Genomic DNA, 23,489 nt, shown 5'->3' on the forward strand with positions numbered 1-23,489 from the left:
CACACACACACACACACACACACACACACACACACACACACACACACACACATATAATAGGTATTTTAAATTCCCAAGTGTCTTTAGTTTTAATGTTGAGGTATATTTTCCAGCAGAGTTTTAATTCATTGTCTTCTTCAGAAGTAGCCTGAAATACAAAATAAACCAGTGTCATGTATTTTTATTTTTATATTTGAGGTTATTTCTGAAGAAAACTATAAAGCAAAACATCAGTTGTAACATTTCATTTTCTATTACATCTTGTACTCATAGTTTGCTTTGTCAAAGTTGGCAGGCCAGGGTATTACTCACACTAGGATGACAGGAGTAGTATCTCCTTTAGTATGTCAGCATGGATGACTGGCTGCTTTCAGAGCCACTGTCCGTGATGTTGCTTGCTATTACCCTTTGCTCTATTGGAGTCCATCAGCAGCTGCTAAACTATGCTTGCACAATCATTGTCATGTGGGCAGAGATGTCATATGGGAATTGGTAGGCATGTGCACATGAGATCAAAAGAGATGTCTGTTGCATTGGGCACAAAGCCTTCTTTCTAACATTAACTGTTCTGGTTGCAGGGAACTTTCAGTACCTAACAGGCGGCATGTTAGGAGCTCTATAAATTCTACAGTAATTCCTTGAAATGATGTTGATCTATGTAGAATAGCATATTTGGTTTCCACAGACAGCAGATAAGACAACCACCACTATGAGGGCATAATATGATATAACCAATTTCCCCTAAGGTTATGGTAGCCATTAATTGCACCCAGAGTGCTATCAAGGCCCCACCTCCTCCATTTGCCATCCAGTATATCAACCAGAAAGACTTGACTCCATTAACTGCTGGTGGTGTGAAGTGCACATGGTATTATATACAGTGTGTCTGTGTGCCATTCAGACAGCTCCCATGATTCCCACATCCACAAGGTTATCTAGTTGTTAAGTACACACATTGTCAACCACAAATGCCAAAAAGGATCACTCAATAGTGTTTGCTGTTGCGTATTGTAGCTGATGCTGGAAATGCCTTGAAGTCATGGCTTCAAACCATTGTTGAGATAGTGTACAATATCGCAATGCCACAAATGTGGAACATTGCTGAATGTGTGCTTGGAGTACTGAAAGCCCATGTCTGCTGCCTAGGTGCATCTGGTGGCACCTTGTATTATGTTTCTGAGACCTTCTGCAAGAATATGTGGTTTGTGCCATATTACATAATATGGTTCTACAAAAGTACTTACAGCAAGAGGATCCCATAGCAGTGGCTGACAAACCTGTGGAAGCAGAACAGGTAGAGCCAGGTGAGGAGATGTCAGAGTAACCAACTGCAGCGTGCCCTGGGGTAAGCCATAGGTGGGCATGAGAGATGACATATGGTCTACAACTATGGGCTGTGACAAGATAAAACACAGTCAAGAACTGATGCAAATATTTATACACCCAGGGTATGAGTTAACAGTCCACACTGACTGTCCACATTGTACAACCTATATTATCATGGGTCTATATTATAATGTCAAAAGACGAGTTCACATCTTTATTGACACTTAAATATATTGATCTTTTCAAATGTCAAATGGCCACTTCAGCAAATTGTTTTCCCAGGGAAAAAAATTGCTCAACCATACACAAACAAACCAAACTTTCAAACCCTACATAGTGGGGGGCTTCACCCCCCCCACACCCCCCCTAACTAAATATACCAACTCCGAGATTGCACTACAGTGGGGAAAAGGACAAATCCCAAATGACAGCCTAGCAGTGGCTGTTCAGCATTTTAAAAGGTCGATATTTATGTATCGATAAAGACGTGTTCAGTGAACTCGTCTTTCGACATTGTAATATAGACCCCATTACCATACCTACATTAGCCAGACTGGGCAGGGGATATTCATCATCGTTTGCACAGGTGGGGGCAAAATGACATGGGACATAAACACTAGCATACATGGAGGGATTAGCGATGGTGCCTGCAGTACCACTCATACAGAGTTGTGAAATTTCAAGTATCACTTCCTCCAGCGATTGAGTGGATATTCAAGGCCTGGAACACTGGCTGGGTGTATCATTGTGGCCTGCTGTGTAGGAATAAGAGGCAGCTGGTCCAGAGAATGGTGCAGCACATCAAGTGCATAATTGGGAGTGTCAGCATGTCTTTACTGTGGTATTGCAGCAGAATGTTAGTGACTACTACCCATATTAAAACATAAGCGTTACTCACGGCACAGTTATTGAGAAGTGTCCTGGCATTGAACTATGGGACCCTGAATGGGCTGCCCTGGCGGGGGTGTACTCCGGTGGAGTTGGACTAATATCAACCATGGTCATAAGAACATGTCTGGCCAGAGATCTAGGTCTCAGTGGTGCTGGGTGAGCTATGACCATATCTAGATGAGAGACCACAACTTGTGGTGATGGCATAGTGCCGGCATTTCCAGGACATCTCATACATTGCGCCATCTCAGTTAAACTTCTGTTCCCTCCTACAGTGTGATCCTCTATTATGACCTTGGTTTCCAGTACCCCACCGCAACATGGATGGACTAATGAATGCCAACTGGTCTACCACTGCCCTCAACAAGAATGTCTGCTCCAAGTCCCTCCACACAATGGCATTCTGCCTACAGTGCAGAATGTCTTGTCATCCCTGTAATGGTTGAAGGTTTTCATACAGGCAATACTGCACACTGAGCAACTCTGACATGGTATAAAGTGGACATCTGTTTCTGGATCACGGATTTGTGAATCTTCTGATTGATACCAAGGGTAACACCCACACCAGGGAGTGTCGAGTAAAAATTAAACACTTTATCCTGATGTCAAAGGACAGGGAACTGTGCTGTGTCTGTCGATATGGTTGCACATGCTACTAATATAACAAACAAGGAGAAAGGATGTTAAAACACAGCTGGGATTCAGGATTCAAGGAAAACAAATGTGCTCCCACAATCCTTTGCAACTGTTATGCTGAGTAAAAGAATGGGTTAATGATATGTTTCACCAGTAACATAATGGCATGAACATGGGGGCCAGGGGTATGGAAGAATGAACATTTTTGTATGACTGTGCATATTGAAAAGAAAAGAAAAGTGATGCTTGTCTTGTCTGTGTGACGTATAGCTGTTTATTTAAAGATAGTATTGTTGTAGTACGCTAGACAGGGAACATAGATATCAGGAGCATAGTTTATATTTTTTTTCATGTATACATCCTATCTACATTCATTATCTTTTCTTTTAATTGTCCCTGTGTGCCAGATTTTTTTATATACACACACACACACACACACACACACATATATATATATATATATATATATATATATATATAGATTCACTACAGACGCTCGAAATACTGAAATCTCAAATTTCAGTATCTCTAGCCCAAGAAGGAGAATCCACATAACAACGAAAACTAAAAACCGCGAAATTCAAAACTTTGAATACCAGAGGTTTTGAATTTCGTGGTTTTACTACACACACACACACACACACACACACACACACACACACACACACACACACACACCATCCTCCACACAAACACACACAATCTCTCTACTACATGAAAGCAGGGGGGGAAGCCCCCCAGCATCCCCACACCCCCCTACTTAAATATTCTCACTCCGAGGTCGCACTACATACAAACACACACAAAACACCACCACACAAGCTACATTCTCCTCGCACACACACATCACAGCAACAAAACACACTGACACACACCAGAGCCCCTATCCAAACCCCTTAACACACACACACATTTACCTGAATACATATATATGGATCTCCTTTATCTGATCAACAGACCATTTGATAGAAACTTATTTGGTCGAAGTCTCATTTGATCGAAAACCAGTATTGAAGTCATAATACTGGGATTTGTCTCCCTCCCCTATATCATGTGACCCTGAAGTTGATATATATAGTCAGGGGGGTGTGGGGGCGCATCCTCCCGCATTGGGGGGTGTGGGGGCAAAGCCCCCCACCTTTTTTCATTTAAAATGTGTACTTTTTGTTTTCTTTTCTTCTTTTAAATGAAAATATGCCCCCCACACACACCCTGATTATATATATATAAATATATACATACATATATATATTTATATATATATATATATATATATATATATATATATATATATATATATATATATATATCAACTCCAGGGTCGCATGATATTGGGCAGGGGGACAAATCCCAGTATTATGCCTTGAATACTGGTTTTCGATGAAATGAGACTTCGACCAAATTAATTTCTATCAAATGGTCTGTCGATCAAATAAAGGCGATCCATATATATGTGTGTGTGTGTGTGTGTGTGTGTGTGTGTGTGTGTGTCCCTCAACCTAAGGCCCTAAGGCTAAACACCTTGCCCAATACACTAATCATAGATGACTCAATAGTGAGGCACACAGATGTCCCACTCACTAGGCTGAATAAGGAGAAGGTAATAGATGTCTATCAGATCCAGAATCCGACATATAACACACGTACTCAAGTCACTCCATAACAAGTACAAGTATGACTCTGACATTGTGCATGTGGGTGTGAATGACCTGAGATGCACCGCCCTGGACTACATGAAAAGAGACATGGTGGAGCTCTCGGATTATGTGGCCCAGGCAGGTATGACACTAGCCCTGAGCAGTATCCTACCATTACTCAGAATGATACCGCAGTACAAACAAAAAATGATTGACTTCAACAATTGGCTAAGTTTCTGGTGTCATTCTAAGGGGATCCAGTGTCTGTCTGCTTGAGATGACATGATTGACAGACCTTGATGCTTTGCCAGAGATGGCCTGCATCTGTCACTTCTGGGTTTCCTGGTACTGGCTAAGGCTCTTGCCATCCGTATAGTGTCTTTTTTAGGTGGTGTTCCAAAGACCAAATTACCACTGTAACAGCTATAAATAAATGCAATCTGAGGGTCATGCTGCTCAACGCTAGCAGTCTAAATCTCAAGATGCACTTGTTCAAAGCACTCCTCAAAATGGAGAACATCGACATTTGTGCTGTAATGGAGACCTGGTTTAAAGCGGCAATAAGCACCCCTGCACTACCAGGCTATAACTCATTCTACACCTTTCAGCCCCGAAACATGGACCAAAGCTACAAAAGCGGTGGTGTCTCCATATTCATAAAGGATATGCACACCTTCAGACTAGTAGCCCAGCATAATGCATCTGAGATACTTCAGGTACAACTAATATTGGGAAAAACTGCGATCCAAGTCATAGCCTGCTATAGGTCCCCAACCATGGCCCTAGACTCTCACTCCATGTTCTTAAGCACCCTGGACTTTATCAAGGTCCAACCCAACACTCTCATACTAGGAGACTTCAACTAACTCTCCATCAACTGGGAAAACTACTCAAGCACCAATACACTGGCCCAGTGCTTAATGGAATTAATCAATTCCAATGCCCTGGACCAGGTCATTTTGATGCCCACTAGAGGAAACAACATCCTTGACCTGGTTATTTCTAACATGGACGACTGTTGCTCTACACCAGTAGTCAATCCTTCCCTGGTCAGATATGACCATAAACTAATCACCATGGAAATCCACATCTCACCCAACCCCTGCAAAGGTAACCACCTTGAAAAACTTCTCCAAAGCTGACTTTGGACTCCTAAAAATAGAGGTGGCTAACTTCACTGCACCCATGCCAATGGAAAATAGCTGCATGGCTGCTGAATCATACACCAATGCACTGTACGAACATGTACATAAATGCATGGAACTAGCCATACCCAACAGAACCACAATGCTCTCCTCCAAAAAAGGAAGCCAATCTGGTGGCCCCCTGCCATTAATAAACTCTGCAACAGAAGGAAGAAACTGTTGCAGAAAAAGGTGAAGTCCCAAGACTAGAAAAAGTCCCTTATTATCCTCAACAAAAAGTTGAGATCCCACATCAAATCCTCTAAGCCCAGCTACGAAGGCAGAATTGCGGCAGACACTAAAAACAATCACGAAACCTTTTATAGTTATACCGAGAACCTCCATGGCAATATCCAAATTTGCTCTGCATTACTGCACAATGGTACCTCCTATACTGAACCAACAGATATTGCCAACATACTGGCCGACAGATTCAGTGCCAACTTTACCCATCTCTCCCCCCAAAGGACCAATCACAATACCGGAAAAATGCCAGGCACCCAGCATTACTGCAGCCCAGGTTAAAGCTGGATTGTCCAAGGCCAAGAATACAGCTTCCATGGGAACTACAAAGTGAACTGGCGCCACATCTGTGTGCTCTGTTCAGTCACAGCCTCACTTCAGGCTTTGTCTCTACTGAATGGTGCACTTCTACAGTCATCCTGCTCCATAAAGGGGGAGCGACTACAGACCCTGAGAATTATCGCCCCATTAGCCTGACGTACATAAATGTATGGAACTAGCTATACCCAACAGAACCACGACACTCTCCTCCAAAAAAGGAAGCCAATCTGGTGGTCCCCTGCCATTAATAAACTCTACAACAGAAGGAAGAAACTGTTGCATTAAAATGTGAAGTCCCAAGACTGGAAAAACTCCCTTTTTAAGCCTCAACAAAAAGTTGAGATCCCTCATCAAATCCTCTAAACCCAGCTATGAAGGCAGAATTGCAGCAGACACTAAAAACAATCACAAAGCCTTTTATAGTTATATCAAGAACCTCTACAGTAATACCCAGATTTGCTCTGAGTTACTGCACAATGGTACCTCCTATACTGAACCAACAGATATTGCCAACATACTGGCTGACAGATTCAGTGCCAACTTTACCCCCTCTCACCCCCCCCCAAAGACTGCCCATGCTCTGGAATAGACTTCCCATGCATGTCAAGCAGAGCACCAAGCTGTCCCTCTTCAAGAGAAATCTTGATGAATGGATGGGAAATAGAAAGTTCACCCTGGGGATCACTCCAGTGGCTCTTCTTGATAGACACACTGAGACCTAACGTTGGGTGGCACGATGTCAGGGCACTTCTATGGGTTAGGCTTGTAAAGGCACCAGGGCCATTAGCCTAGTACACACCTATGAACCTATATATGCATGTGTATGTGTGTGTGTGTGTGTGTGTGTGTGTGTGTGTGTGTGTGTGTGTGTGTGTGTGTGTGTATGTGTGTGTGTGTGTGTGTGTTACTTTATAACTGCATTTGTTTCTGTATTATTTAAGCTCATTTACTTACATTTAAGTTCTTTTGGCTAGTATTTATTAAATATTTCACAACAGATTAATAATAGTGAAATTTGAATGTTTTTTAACCAGCATTTTTTAATTATTTTTAATTATTTGGTTTAAATATTTACAACTCCATATGACATTTTACTTTTAGGGTATTATTAAGTGTAATTGCTTAATTTGTTGAATATGGAGAGTATATAAATTTAATTGATTTACTATTATGTGTTTTGAGGAAGTCATTTTTTTTATTGATGAAAGCGCTTAACATTTTTACATTTGGAGCATTTCATTGTTCTGGAATAAAATTACGTGTCCTACAGTCCGCGTGGTTCAGTTTGTATTGTTTTGGTGACTTTTTATGCACCGGCACACCATATTTATTTTTGTACATTTCACAATATACTTTGCTTGCTTATTATAAAGTACATATACAGTTTGTCTGTATAACTACTTTGAACTGCCTTTTTTGTGTGAAAAGTTCTGCATTTCAATCAGACTGAATCTAAAATGCATAAATACTGATTGATGTACTACCTTGGTAAACAAAAATAAAAAAATATATGTACTCTTGTTTATTTGTCAAGAAGGTAATCATAATTTACATTACAGATTAGGAACCTTTAGGGCACTTGCCTATGAGGCATGCTTCATCTGACTACCAGTGAGAGAGAGCTTAATTCTTTTTCATATATGGCTTTATTTAAAAGCAGGCAGGTAACTGGGGGGCACTGACTTGCCTCAGGATGGTGGCTGTACTACCAAACTGGAAGAATGCTGTGTGAAATTGAATAATTCTGACAGCCTTCTCTGGAAGTGTGTGTGTGTGTGTGTGTGTGTGTGTGTGTGTGTGTGTGTGTGTGTGTGTGTGTGTGTGTGTGTGTGTGTGTGTGTGTGTGTGTGTGTGTGTGTGTGTGTGTGTGTGTGTGTGTGTGTGTGTGTGTGTGTGTGTGTGTGTGTGTGTGTGTGTGTGTGTGTGTGTGTGTGTGTGTGTGTGTGTGTGTGTGTGTGTGTGTGTGTGTGTGTGAAAAATAATAGTTTGTGTGAAAGATAGTTATCAGTGATAAAGGGGCACTGGCAAGCACTTGTTCAGCGAGAGCAGTGGAAGACTCAACTCTTAAGTGACCTGTATGCAGTCCAGTCAGGGTGTGGAGGTTGAAATCTCTTGCTAAGGATGGAGCTCCATATTCCCTTTATGGTCTTGGAGCTAGGTTGTACTTTGTAAACTATTTACTAAAACAGATTTGTGTGTATTTTTTTTGCTATCACTTCAGTCTTTCTTGGCAGTGATACCACCTATCTTTCATGCTTGGTTTTCAGCGGTGGTATTCACACTCCATCAGTGCCGATCCAGCATGCCATTTGGTGTCAGGTACCACTTCTGTCTTCACAATAATCTACAGTAAGTATTTCATTTTCTGTCTGTGCATAATACATTTCTGCATCTGTAAGTACTTTGGATGCATACACTATTATTATGTATTTGCTGACAAGCATCTACTTGTTTAGTTGTAGGCAAAAGAACATTGCAGTACTTGGGAAATGTCAGGTATACATAAGTTAGCCCTTAGATAAAAATTATATATATATATATATATATATATAAAATTAAGATCCAACCATATTAGTTGCCTATCAGTTCTAGGCAATTTATTGATATGTACACATCTTGGATTGTTTCAAGAACTGCTATGAAAAATTTAATAATCAGAATAATTAGACATTAAAGAACAAAGAAAAAAGAAAAAAAAGAAAGAAAAAGAGAATAAAGCCCCAGGGAATGATGGGCTCATCTCTGAATTATTTAAATTATTACCTCAAGAAATTGTATTCCTTTTACTCAAAGTTTTTACAGAAGCCGAAACACTACAATAATCCCTCCTTGAAAACATAAATACTAAAACAAGATAAGAATTTATATTTCTGTTCTTCATATAGTTCCATAACATTGCTAAATTAATTTTTATGTATTTATGCTAATAGGTTAAAAATTCTTCCTACTTTCATAGAGCAAGATCAAACTGATTTATGGTACCTAGACAATAAGATAACATCAAAAGAATAATTGCTATAATTGCTATTGTTACAACTTCTGGAAAGTGACTCAGTAAGGGGCACAAAGAAACTATTTCACGTTGCAAGGCAAAGACAAAAAGATAAAGAAGATAGTCAGACACCCTCCATAAGGAATGCCAGCAACAACCTGCTCACTAGTCCAAAGGGCATCAAAGGCAAATGGAAGGAGCATTTCCAGCAGCTTCGGAATGATGAAAACCCCACAGAAGCTGTACTGCCCCAGAAACAGCCTACAGTGAGAGAAGAAGAGGAGCCCACCTTAGAAGAAGTAAGAACAGCACTAAGGAAAATGAAGTCAGGGAAAGCAGCAGACTCAGATGAGGTCACAGCAGATATGATAAAGATGCTGGGTGAGATAGGGGAGAAATGGCTCCTGAGGGTACTAATAGCAGTGTGGAGAGACAGGCGTATCCTAGATGACTGGAGAATAAGCATACTCGTGCCAGTGTACAAAAACATAGGGGACGTCCACAACTGTGGGCAGTACAGAGGCATCAAACTCCTATCACATTGCATGAAAGTTCTGGAGAGGTTGATTGATAAATGGATATGCAGAGTAGTAGAATGTAAGATGGGAGATGAGCAGTTTGGATTCAGATCAAGATGCAGCACAACTGACCCGATGTTTGCATTGAGACAGATACTTGAGAAGAAGCCAGAGATGAGATGAGAGTCCAACTGGGCATTCTTAGACTTGAGAAAGCATATGACAAGGTCCCAAGAAAGCTGATCTGGGCAGTACTGCGGTGGTTTGAAGTCCCAGAAACATTGGTAGAATTAGTGCAGGCTATGTACAAGGACCCAATGACTCAAGTACGAACAGTGTTCGGCCTTACAGAGGGGTTCCCAGTGGGAGTGGGTGTACATCAGGGTTCAGCTCTGAGCCCACTGCTGTTCATACTGGTGATGGACTACATTAGCAAACAGGTTGGAGGGGACAGATCAACAAAGCTGCTGTATGCAGACAATGTGGCAGTACAGGCAGACTCTGAGCTAGACCTTCAGCAAATGATGGGAGAATTGAATGCAAATCTGAAGGCGCACGGGATGAAACTAAGCACAGATAAGATGGTGGTAACGGCAGCAAATTGGGGAAATCAGAAGAAGCTGAGAATAGAGATAGAAGGGAAGATAGTGGAACAGGTAAACAGCTTCAAGTATCTGGGAGGAGTAGTTGAGGAGAAGGGAAGTCTGAATGAAGAGGTGAAAGCTAGAACCAGAGGGACTGCAGCCAACTGGCATAGAGTATCAGGTGTAGTCTATGACAGAAGAATGCCAAAGAAGCTGAAAAGTAAGGTGTACAAGACAGTGGTGCAACCAGTACTACTGTATGGTACAGAAACCTGGGCAGTAAAGGAAGAACAGTTGAAGAAGCTAGAGGTGATGGAAATTAAGTGCCTGAGAAAGGTGGTAGGATGCACACTATGGGACAGACGAAGAAATAAGGACATAAGAGCAGAAGCCAAAGTAGCTCCAATTGCAGAAAAGATCAAAGAGAACAGATTACAGTGGTTTGGGCACATGTGTAGAAAAGCAGAAGACAATCTAGTGAGGAAGATTTGGGACAAACAGGAAGAAGGTAAGAGGAAGCGAGGACATCCAGCAAAGAGGTGGATGGATTGTGTGAAAGAAGATCTGCGACAGTCAGGCATGAGTGTTGAAGAAGGCAGGCACTGAATTGAGAAAGTTGGTGACAGTTAACATGATACCCCGACCCCATGTAGAAAATGGGAAAAAGGGGGCTGATGATGATGATGATGATGATGAATAATTGTTATAATTGATTATGCTAACAATAAAAAATATCTATAATTAGTTTGGATTTGGATAAGTCTTTTGATTGTTATTAGAAAATAATTAGCTACTATTAGGCAGAAAATGAACAAAATAACATCAAAATATAATTGTTGGTTAAAACTGAACTTTTCAATAGATAACTATTAATATATACTCAATGTTTAGTAACTCTACTATGGATTAGAATTTTGATTCATGTATTGTGATGTATGATGTAGACATTTATGTCAATAGTTAATTTTCTTTTGTTTATATCCTTATTTTTTCTTGAACTATATAAAATTCAACAAAGTATTTAAAATAAAATAAAAAATACTTGAGAGGTAGGGCTGCAGCAACAAAGCCCTTTAGCGACTCAAACCTCTTCCGTGGTTCTGCTGTTCAATATCATAGCAACTCAAACCTCATCTGTGGTTCTGCTGTCCGATATCATACTACATCATGCTCTAGTAGTTTTCTTTGCTGTTCTGCAATGTCTGCCAAGTAAGGAATAAACTTAGACAGATATTGTACCATGCTTAAGAATTCCATAAATGATTTGTCACTAGCCTTCTGAATGGGGGTCTAAATCATGATGCCGAAAAGTCATTTCTTCGAATGGCTTTTCAATCGAAAATGCCGTTAATAGAAATTGCTCTTGTAGGGGGCTGCACCGCCAACCCCCCCACTAAATATATATATATATATATATATATATATATATATATATATATATATATATACATATATATGGGTCCCCTTCACATGGTCGACAGTTCATATAATCGACACTCATTTGGTTGACAGTTCATTTGGTCGACAAGCAGATTTGCCCCCTTCCCCAATGTTGTGCAACCCTGGAGTTGATATATATAGTTGGGGGGGCACAGCCCCCCACATTTGGGGGTGCGGGGGGGGCGAAGCCCCCCACCTAAAATGCTTGTCGATCAAATGAACTGTCGACCAAATAAACTGTCGACCATATGAACTGTCGACCATGTCAGGTAGACCCATATATATATATATATATATATATATATATATATATATATATATATATATATATATATATATATATATATGTATATATATATATATATATATATATATATATATATATATACCAACTCCGAGATCATACTACAGTGAAGAAAGGGCAACTTTTACAATCTTCACTGTACCGCAATCTCACAAAAGTAATTTTTTTTTTTTCAAATAGAAATTTTATTGATTTTACTATACTCATATATCACAAACAACTGCAGATTAGTCATGTATAGTACAATAGAAGAGAACACAAACACTACACATTATATACAATATATACAATTGTGCTGCTTAAGAACAGTAAAATCACTGTGAATTTACTTAATGTAAGCCTAGATGAAAGAGGATAGGTATAATGACCGCACACACTATATTACTCTTTAGTTAATATTTGAGGAGTAGTTATTAGGAGGAGAATTAGTATTTACCTTAGAATTGAGCCACCTTTAACTCGGGATAGGGGTAACAGGGAGAGATAAAGGAAATAGATAAGCATAATTGTTAGCTGTCAGACAAGAGTTCAAATACGAAGTTCCAGAGTTTTTGGTGGTAGGGCTGCTTATGGGGTTTAGTTATTAAAAGTTTTTGAGAAGTAATGTATTTGACAGCAAACCCCCTAAAACCTCTCCAGGACATCTTAGAATGGTCTATCCAATGTTTGGTAATGTAAAATTTAACTAAAAGACAAAGTGTAACTAAGATATGTAATTTAAATTTAGGTATTTTAAGGCTGGTAACATATAAAAATGCCATTTCCCAGGAGAGGGTTGATTTATGGTCACCCATTTTGTCAAGTCTCACCTTGATAGGGCACCAAATACTGTGGGAATATCTGCAGAACCATAAAATATGAATGATGTCTGCCTGGGGACAGGAACAGCAGGGACATGAGGTGGACACATTTGAGTCAAATTTGTTTAAGTGGACTGGAGTGAAGTATAAGTTGTTAGTAACCATAAATTGTGTATGGGTAAGCTTTTTGAATGGGGAAAACAGAAGTGTGGATTTAATGCTGAAAGTTTCTGATCTACTGACAGATTTGTCCCTTGACGATTCCAATATTCTGTGTATACAATTTTTCCCTGATATAGAATTGAGATAATAAGTTTATATGATGAGGACAGCATACTTTTCTTGCTGGCTAAGTTTTGTAGCAGTTTGGCCACCAGGTTGCAGTCAGAATCAGTAATAGTGTGGCCATGAAGTAGAGATATAATAATTTCCCTTATTTGCCTCAAAATAATGATATATATTTTTTAGGTAAGTTTATGAGGATTTGAAATTCTGTTAGAGATGAGCGACTATGTTTATGGATATTCCATAGTGTGTATTCTCTTATTAAGGGGTATTCAGTCAGATTGATCATGCTGCAGTTCAGTTTGAGATTTGGGTTAAGGTGGATAGGCTGGAAAAGGAGAAGTGCATTTTCTAGGTTCAGGGATTTAAATAACTCCTGAAAGGTTTTGATTATGACTTTTAAGGTATGCTGAAGTTTCAAATCTTTGAGAGTTGATGGACTTAAAAACAGGAGAGCTTTAGGGTTAAATTTGTTAATCAGGGCATGATTATGCCACATTTTTACCCAGAGGGGAGTCCATGTGTCATAATTTGGGTTATGACTGGCAATTGGAATTATTCTATTGGCATGCATAATTCTATAATATAGTTGCAGATCAGGCATAGCAAGACCTCCCTTGATTTTTGGAAGGATAAGTCTTTGATAAGATACTCTTACAGATTTGGGGTGCCATATGAATTTCGCAAATGCTTTATGTACTGTGTTGAAAAAGGAACTAGGAGTGAAGGAGAGGGATACATGGAGATGATATAGAAACTTTGGCAGGATATTCATTTTAATGATAGAAGTTTTAGCTAGAATGGGGAGTTTCATCTGTTGCCATCTAGACATATCCTGTGAAATAGCCGTCCATACATTTGTTAAGTTGCAATGTAAAATGGAAGAAGAAGAGTGATCATAAGAGACTCCTAGATATTTGAAGGAGTATACTATGTGGAAAGATGAGTCTGGAAAAAAGTTTTGACTACGGACTAAAGGATTGATTGGGAAAATATATGATTTGTTTTGGTTAATTTGATAGTCAGAGATATAAGCAAATGTGTTCAAGAAAGTGATTCTTTTTTTAATGTCCGACATGGGGTGTTCAAAGTAAATGTTCAGGTCATCTGCAAATGCGGTCAAGCTGGTGCTGGTATTGAGAATTCTGGGGATTGAGTGGTATGTTTTCTGTAATATAGATAGGAAGAAAGGTTCTAGATATAAATTAAAAAGAAGAGGGGACAGAGGACACCCTTGTCTAGTGCCGTTTGAGATTTTTATCAGCTGTGAATATTGCTTGTTTATATAAAGGTAGATGTAAGAGCTATTATATAGTATTTTGCTGATGTTGACAAATTCAGGGAAGATGTCGAAGTAAGATAGCACTATGAACAGGAAGTTTTAATTGACCCTGTCAAATGCTTTGCATGCATCTAATATCATTGTGTATCTTGGGGTTTCTATCCTTCTTGGTAAGGTTAATGATAGTCTCCACAGTTAAAGTATTGTCCCAAGTGTATCTGCTAGACATGAAACTTGCTTGTTCTACAGAAATTAGGGAATTTATAACTTTTTTAAGTCTTTCAGCTAGTATGGCAGATAACATTTTTATGTCAATATTCATGAGGGAGATTGGCCTGTAATTGTTAAGGTTCGATTTATCTAGACTGTTCTTGGGGATTAGTATGGTCTTTGACTGGTTAATATAGAGGTCTACAATGCCATTATTTGCTATGCAATCATATAGTTTGAGTAGGATGGGAGCTAAGATATCTTTGAATGATTTGTAAAAAGGTGGGGAATAGCCATCTGGACCTGGAGCTTTCCCTAGTTTAAGTTTTTCAATGGCCTTTATAACTTCTTGGATAGTCAGAGGAGTAGAAAAGAAAAATTTCTGGTTTTCATTTAATTTTGGAAATGTGAGGTTGCCAAGATAGTTTTCCATCTCTGCACATGGTGTTTGAAGATTACAGCTAGCATACATTTTGGAATACACTTGGTGAAATAGTTCAATAATTTGAGCATCTGATTTATAAAATGTATCCTGATGTTGAATAAGGGAAATTCTGGGAGAATTAAGCTTATTTTTGATCAATCTAGCTAGTGCTTTAGAGGGAGTTTGAATACATTTGGAATATTTAGTTATGAATCTTAATTCTTGAAAGGAGTAATTGGAGTGGTGTAATTCAAACAGCTCTCTTTATTTATCGTATAATTTTCCATAGCTAGGGTGTAATTCACTTGAAGCGTATTATCTAGATTATTAATCTCTGAGATTAGGTGGTTCTCCTTTTCTTTCCTTTTTTTTAAGGTAGGTGGATTTTTGTATAAATATACCCCTAAGAACAGTTTTACATGCTGCCCAGCAAACTTCATATGGGATATCAAGGTCACGAGAGTCAGGGTTGAATTTATTTAAAATATTGGTAATCTCTTCAATAACTGTCAGGTCTTTCAAGATATTGCTGTTCAGAGACCAGTTAAAACGTCTATTAATTAGGGATGGGTTAGGTGTAAAGTTTAACCCTAAAGCAATCATTGAATGATCTGAAAAGAATCTAGGCTCAGTTGAAAGTTTTATTTGCCAGTTAGTTAATGTGCTAGACATTAGAAAGAAATCTATGCGGGACCAAGAATTATGACACTTAGAGAAGTAAGTGTAAATGTTGTTGTTCCTGGTCTGACTATCAAAGGATATTGGGTTGACTAAATCAAAGTCAGAGATTAATTCCATGAAAGCTAGGGAGTCTTGTGTGTTATAGGTTTTGGATTTATTAGGGTCCATTTTAGGGTCAATTACTGTATTCCAATCCCCCCAAGGATATAAAAATGGTTAGGAAAGTTAAGTAGCATATTATACACTTTTAAGATAAATCCCTGTTGTCCTGAGCATGGTCCATAAATATTTAGGAATAGAATTGACTTATCGAGAAGTGGAGTTAGGCACGTGAAGTAACAGCATCTACCTTCCTGATCAGCACCTTTGCCAATAATAGATGGTTTAAATGTGTTTTTAATAATAATCGCTACTCTATTAGAGTTACAGCTGGATCCCGATTAAATAACGTCTTTTATCCATTTCCTGTTCTTTTCCCTGCCCCAGTCTTCATTAATCGTATGTGATTCTTGAATATAACAAATATCTGATACTGATTTAGTCAGTAGGTGCATTAGTAAATTTCTTTTTTTTTTTTTTATCCTGGAGTCCTCTGACATTCCAGGAGATAATATTCCAGGCCTTATCTATACTTAAGGGGACTAAGAATTAAATTGTTTGGGTTTATAGAGTGACTAGAGAGGAATAGATTAATAAGTGGCTCAACCTTGATCTGTAGATTAGAATTGAGTGTGACCACTAATAAAAACGCAGCACAAGACTCTCTCAAAACTACCCAAGTGCCTACCCACTTAACCCCTATATTTGAGAGAGGCACAGCAAAATAACAAATAGGAAAACATGACTCTAAAATAATTATGTAGTAAACAAGTGTAACAGAACTAAAACAGTATTTACAAAATATATACATCTTTGAGTCATTTCCAAAAGATGTCATCTTTAACCCTGCTTATCTAATCCAGCTAGCTTCTCCTGAGGGTTCTACCCGCTACAGAGAATAAGCAAGTGCTTAGTTGTTGACCCGTTTATAAAATAGACATAAGGCAGGGGAACTAATTAAGCAACTATTTACACTAGTATCAAATTATTGATCAAACAGAAAGTGTCTAATAAAATGTACAGAAGAATATCTCTCTAAAAATAGTCGGATATTGATTCATACATTTGATTTTCATTCCCTTCTCTCAGGTTATATCCTGATTTACTGCTGTATTGATGACAAGAAATGTCCCAGAATAACATTAGTAGGAAACCAACGATCCAAATGTTGCAGTAATACCTTATGGTGCTGTCCAAGTGATTGTAACACACAGTAAGAAATGCAGAAAATTTTAAAACGCAAAAGGAAAAACTGTGTTCCCCAGTCGCTTATGACTCTTGACATAAAATGTCCCCAACTGGATTTATGACCTTTGTTATGTCAGGTTAATTTACATCAGGCTTTCCCCTAGAAGCCTAGGTCATTACATTGTGCCTGAGCATCAGGCCACTGATAAATGAGTGACTTTTTTCATCTGGGGGGATCGGAAAGAGGCACACTAGCTCACATTCGCCCCACAGAGGTTAATCATCTCTATCAGAGTGATCCAGTCGGGAGGCACTAAAACGGGAATCAGATAGCACAGCACGCCGAATGTTTATGTGTAGGTGACTTTACACCTCACTTCTGTGTCTGATACAACACTAAAAGGAAATGGACTTCAATGGCTGTCTTATCTGACTTCAGCAGGGAATTCTGCCTGTGTTCAGTTTGCCAGCCTCTGAAGTAATCCAACATATATAGTTACCAAAACCCCCCTTTTAAATCAGCTGCTTAAAATAGTTTGGAGTGTTGGTCAGTAGCTTACTTTCTCACATGAATATAAATTCTAGAGAGTATGTATCTAAAGAGAAAAAAAAAAAGATGACAAAATTAGTCGAGTTTCCTTTAATAGATTTGGAACGTAATCTGCTGCACAGCAAAGATTTTAACAAAAGGGAATACTTGCGGGGATTGGTCTAAGGGAGAGTGCATTTCATTCAGTCATCTTGAAGCTGGACCCACATGTCCAAAACAGTTCTCACCTTTGCAAATAGCAAGGCTTTGCTGAGAAAGTGTTCAGTTTTTAGAGTTGCATATTTTGCAGACCAAGACAGTTTCTGCCGGCGTCCCAGACCGAGAGCATTCTTTAAAGAAATGCTAAACAGGAGGTATTCGCTCCTTGTGCTGCTTCATGTTGGGCAAGCCAATCAGTAGGAAGAATTTTCTTTTTCCTGCTTCCTGCTTGATTAGGAGTACCTGTTAATCAGTGTCGAACTTTCCACCACTAAAGGGTCCCCCTGGATGCCCTAAGTTGTATTTAACATTCCTGGGGCTTGTAGGTGAGTAGCTGAATTAACTTATGAGCTTTAATTACTTCTTATAGGCATAAGAAGGTAGGAAACTGAATTGAGAACAGTTTTATGGGGCCAGAATTACCATATACATTCTCCGGTAAGAGAATTATTATTACAGACAGCTCATTTAGGCAACCGGAGCCGATCCAAAACATTTTAGAAAAATAGGATCAGCTTTCTTGGGAGAGACCATTGCATATTTAATATCTTTATGATAAAAGGACAAAGTATTTGGAAACCTCATTTGGAACTTGATTTTGCGTGAGATAAGATCCGCACAGTAAGGAGATAATTTACTGCGCTTTTCCTTGATTTCTTGGGGAGGATCCTGGGAGATGGAGACTGAATGAGTGTTCCAAGTGAAATGCTTTAACTTTTTGTAGGATGAGAGGATGGCTTGAATGTCTTAATAATTTAGAAGTTTTACATAGATGGACCTTGGTGTTGAGGTACTTTCTTGTTTTTGAAGGGCATGATGCGTTCTTTCAATAGTGCATTCTGCCGGAGGGTCTCTTGGCTGAATCAGGGTACTGAAGATTTGTTTGATGGTAGGAAGCAGTTGACTTTGCTCATATTTTTCAGGTAGACCCCTGACAATAAGGTTGTTTTGCCTGCTCCTTGCTTCCAGGTCCAGAATTATTAATTGAATATCAGATATTGTTTTATCCTTATTTTTTAGATCAGCTTTTAAGTGTTCAATTTCCAGTTCGTTTGTTTTGGATCTCCCTTCTACTAATTCTAATATATCCTCAATTTGGTTGATTGTGGTTCCAAAAGAATTCAGTTTATCAGAGGAACCTTGTATAGCGGATTGCAGAGGTAAAAGGGCGCTTTTCAGCTCATCCATCTGAATGGTAACATCGGCCTTCTGCTTAGTGGATTCCTTCACTTACTCTTGTTGAGATTTGGATGTTTTTTGTCTTTTAGGGATGACATCTTTTTCTGGAGATGAAATAGCTGATAATTTTGTTTTGGATGTTTGGATGTCCATACCTTCAATATCTTTGGGCATTTCTTCACCTCGGCTTTGCTTGATTCTTGCCCTCGTGGTTGCTGTCTGCTGCTGGGGTGCTGAAGTCTACAGGCCTCTATTTTCCTCGTGTATGCTCATTTTGGTGACTGCTGAATAGTAGAACTAAGTTTAACTTGCTGATTTACCAAATTTTAAATTAATGCAAGTGAATCAGGCTCAGTGCAGGTAATTCTTATCTACTGGGAGTTCTTTTTTTGGATTTGCTGGTTTATTGCAGTAGTTTAGTTGATTAATGTAGGAGCTATGTGGAGAAGGTGCTGCTCAGACGACCACCATCTTGGAAAGTCTCACAAAAGCAATTTCGATTAATGGCATTTTCGACTGAAAAGTTGTTCGAAGAAATGGCTTTTTGATGCTGTGATATAGACCCTTCTGAATGTTTCCAGTAGCTTTGAGTTCATCAGCTACAGTGACTTTGATTAAGTCACGTAACCAGATAGTGATGTGGGGCAATTGAGAATGTGAGCTAGTCTCCTTAATGGTCTCTTGGAGTGCATTCCTAGTGACTACATATAAACATGGAGCTGTAGACCATTTTCTGTCAATAACTGGCCGGTGTATCTCAGAGAAGATGCACATATTAAACAGGTGGCTCTGTTAATATTCAAACTGTTAAGACCTCAACCTGTCAAGCAGAACTTTATTAATACATACATTATGTTCCTTCTTTGAGGCAATGCAGGCTAAAATCATATTTATTATGTTGATTACTTTGTCTGTTGAAGTACAGTTTCTACTTCCCCATGGAAGACATCTGCATCACTAAAAACAATCTAGCATTTGGCTTACTTACTAATACCGCTAATATTTTGAAATTAATAATGGTCCCTTTTGATATACTTGTTAATGTCTTGGAGATCAATGTATTGTGTGAAGCATGCACTGTACTGGCTGAAGGGACAAGCTGCCTTCACTTCAGTTATCCCCACATATGTTTCAGCTACAAGCTGTGCGTTTATTTCTAAAACAGTTTCTTAATGCAGCACTTGATTCCACGCCTTACAGAGTCAACAAAAATAATGTTGACAAAAGTATAGTTTGAGTAAATGCTTTACAGAACAACATTTCATGTCTGCAGGCAGTGTTTACACTGATTGTGGTTCCTGTTTGCTCTTTGTTAGCAGGTGCCATCACAATTACTTTGGAGGGCCTTGTAGCATTCATGTCATCATTTTATTAGTTTTTAAGTTATACATTTTATTTGTATCTCTTTCTTACTTGTACTGCTTATTTTACATACTTCTAACCCCTCCATCAAACTTTTGAGCTGCACGTTAGACAGATCATCAGTATTTATTCCATGTCAGTTCTGCTGTCTTCAGTAGTCTGTCATTTAGATGGCCATTTTTGATTTCAAATACGATTCTGTCTCCAATCAACCAGGTTAACAAACTCACAGTCATTCACTCTGTGCTTAAGTTCAGTAGTAACATAAGCACATTGTGTCTCTTCAGACACTTGATTTCTTTTTTATTGCAAACCAAGAGCTTCACATCTCAAAGAACACAAGTATGAATTTGAACTAGTACAACAAAGAACACTAAACAACTAAGAACATTTTTAAATACAAATTAATAACAGCATGTTAAACACAGCAGTAGAAGGAGCACAAGATATTCACAACATGACTTTAGAGCATTTACTCATTAGATGATAATCCTCTCTGTTATGCATTACACAAGCAAATGTAATGCTTCCCATGGCCTCAAACTGAATACCAAAAATGCACCATTGTCCCTTATGCTGAGAGTGATGTCCCCACAAATTACCACATTAATAACAAGGTCTAAGCATGCAGTCAGTCGTGAGGGACTTGGGCATCCAGGTTGATAGCAAACTGACTTTTCACCACCTTATTACCTTTGTTGTATAGAAAGCTTTCTACATGGCCCACCACATTAGTAAGGGTATCTCATCCAGGGACAAGGTGGTCATAACATCCCTGTATTCTTTCCTTATAAGACCCATTATTGAGTACAATGCCCCTTTCGTCATGTACCTCACAAAGCACATGCAGCAGCTGGACAGACCACAGAAGTTCCTCACCAGGGGAATGCAGGGCCTTAAACATCTACCCTACACAGGCTAAAGGCCCTCTCCCTCTACTCAGTCTCATACAGACTGCTCAGAGGTGACCTCTGTCTGGCATACAAAGCAATCTCAGACCCTGCCTTGATGGGACTGCTGCATATCCACAAGTCAAGCTCCATTCAAGTAACCTGCATGCGCAACCTCAACCTGGTCTGTGACATCAATAGGACTTGTTGGAGGGACATATTTGTGTTCCAGAGACTCCCTTTCTGTGGAATAGACTCCCTCTCCATGTCAAGCAGAGTATCTCATTAACCCTTTTTAAGCACAACCTGGAAAACTGGATGGGGAACAGAAAATACACCCCTGGGATTCCACCTGTGTCTCTGCTGGACAGGGGCATCAGGTGGTGACTTGTCAGAACATTGGCTAAATTCCTGGCTAGGCTTGTAAGGGCCTCAGGGTCAATAGCCTAGTAACTTCCTATGATCCTATGATCCTAGTGGGAGAATTAATTGGTGGCTAGGTTATCAGCCTGGGCCCTGTAGAGACGTAGACCTCAAAAGACACATATAACACTACATAAAGGAGATTAACTTAGATGCTGAAATGTTTCAAATGATTTCCTTATGGAAGCCATATACAAAGGTGTTATTAAAGATAAATATAATGATCAGTACTATTGATTCCTCATTGTGCATTAACATTGTGTACCATCTGATAATATTTATAACAGGCGAGGGATGTTCACTTAGTAACCTAACCATAATATCTTCTTTAACTCAAAGAGGCTGTACAGACTTACAATCTGAAAATGCATGACTTTTATTAGTTTGGGGAAGTTCCACATGTCTCACAAATGCAAGAGGTATTGAAATAATTCTCTCTCCCCTTTACCTGACTCCAGTAACTTTTGTATAAGAACCTCATGGGTAAGGAAGTTTAAAGTAGAAAAAAGTACTGACCAATTCCATTTGCTATCCAGTGCACGTGACAAAATAAGAACTATGCTGTTTAAATTTATTGTTGTAATTTACCATACATTTGCAGATTGTCTCTGCGTACCTACTGAAATGCTAAGACTTGCAATGTCAAGTACCAAAATGGCAAATAAAGACTGAAAATATGGGAGAAGAGAGAATATCAACTATTTTTCTTTTCTTTTATACTTCTTTTGCAGGGTGCAAGCCCTCTGCACCCCAAAATGGGGCTAGACCCCACACCCCCTTCACTTATACATACTAACTCTGAGAGTACTTTACCTCTGACAAAAGGGAATATTCCAAGAAATGGCAATCTTGAACTTAGCATACATTAAGTCTGGATTTTCGGTCAGTAAGTCTCATCATTCTGGAATTTGGCATTGCAAGTCCTGACACTTCAAATGGTTACCATTGTTTCTTGATACTTTTGGGTGTGCAGTTGATGGAAATGAAATACTTTCAGTCGTTCCAGGCCTACTGATAAATGGAGATGGTCTCCAAGCTCTGAAGAAAGGCCCCATGCTAGCAAACTACTGCTTGGAAGTAGAGAGGAATGTGGAATAGCATGTCTTAGTTTGCAGTGCATCATAAGATCTTTCTGAGGAGGATGTTACAATTGATTGACATTGCTAAAAGAGTTTAAATATAGATTAAAATTCATTCTGTGTACCAAATGCAAAGCACATTTAATAATCTTGTCCCGCCAGTCTTAACACCATAATCTGTCACCCCCAATCTTTAACTCTTGGTGTCCTCAGAGTAGAATGTCTAGACGGCAAACTCTATGTCCTTCTATATCCTTTTATTGCATTAAAGGTCATTGCTTGGGTGTAGCATGTCTATAAATATGACGATAATGAGATTCTATATCACCAGAGTCCTTGTTGCAAGGTGCTTCCTAAATTTTTTGCTTCAAATAAAGGCCAACAAAAAAACAGATGCAGCAACTAAATGAAGCTCACCAAAAAGCAAATTATCAAACAGAAAAAGGGAGCAGGAGCTCCAAACCATCAAATATATTAAAACACAACAAAATCTTTTAAGACTTGCTCTTTTAATGTTATAAATCACTACCAGCACAGACCTGTTTAAATGCTACATCAATTATACAGTTAATTGGTTAACAATTAGTAAACAATAAATATTTCTGAACACAGCACTCGTATTTTAAAAAGACGTATCAGAAATAAAATATTCATTAAATACAGATATAAATTATATATATAGCTATAAAATACTTAAATTAGAATGTATCGTTTTTATTTCAGAATAGGTTTAATGGTAACAGTCATGTTCAAACCTTGAAAA

The 23,489-nt window shown here is 38.8% G+C and overlaps 1 protein-coding gene across 1 annotated transcript in view; it reads right to left on the bottom strand.

Annotated features, from left to right (window-relative positions):
- The window catches only part of LOC122814459 (zinc finger protein 91-like), a 586,949-nt gene that overhangs the window by 397,154 nt on the left and 166,306 nt on the right, over window positions 1-23,489 (bottom strand). The gene's annotated exons all lie outside the window — the stretch shown is intronic.

Source organism: Protopterus annectens, chromosome 10.part0 (assembly GCF_019279795.1).
Source record: "Protopterus annectens isolate FY-2018-M chromosome 10.part0, PAN1.0, whole genome shotgun sequence".
NCBI classification, from domain to species: Eukaryota; Metazoa; Chordata; order Ceratodontiformes; family Protopteridae; genus Protopterus; species Protopterus annectens.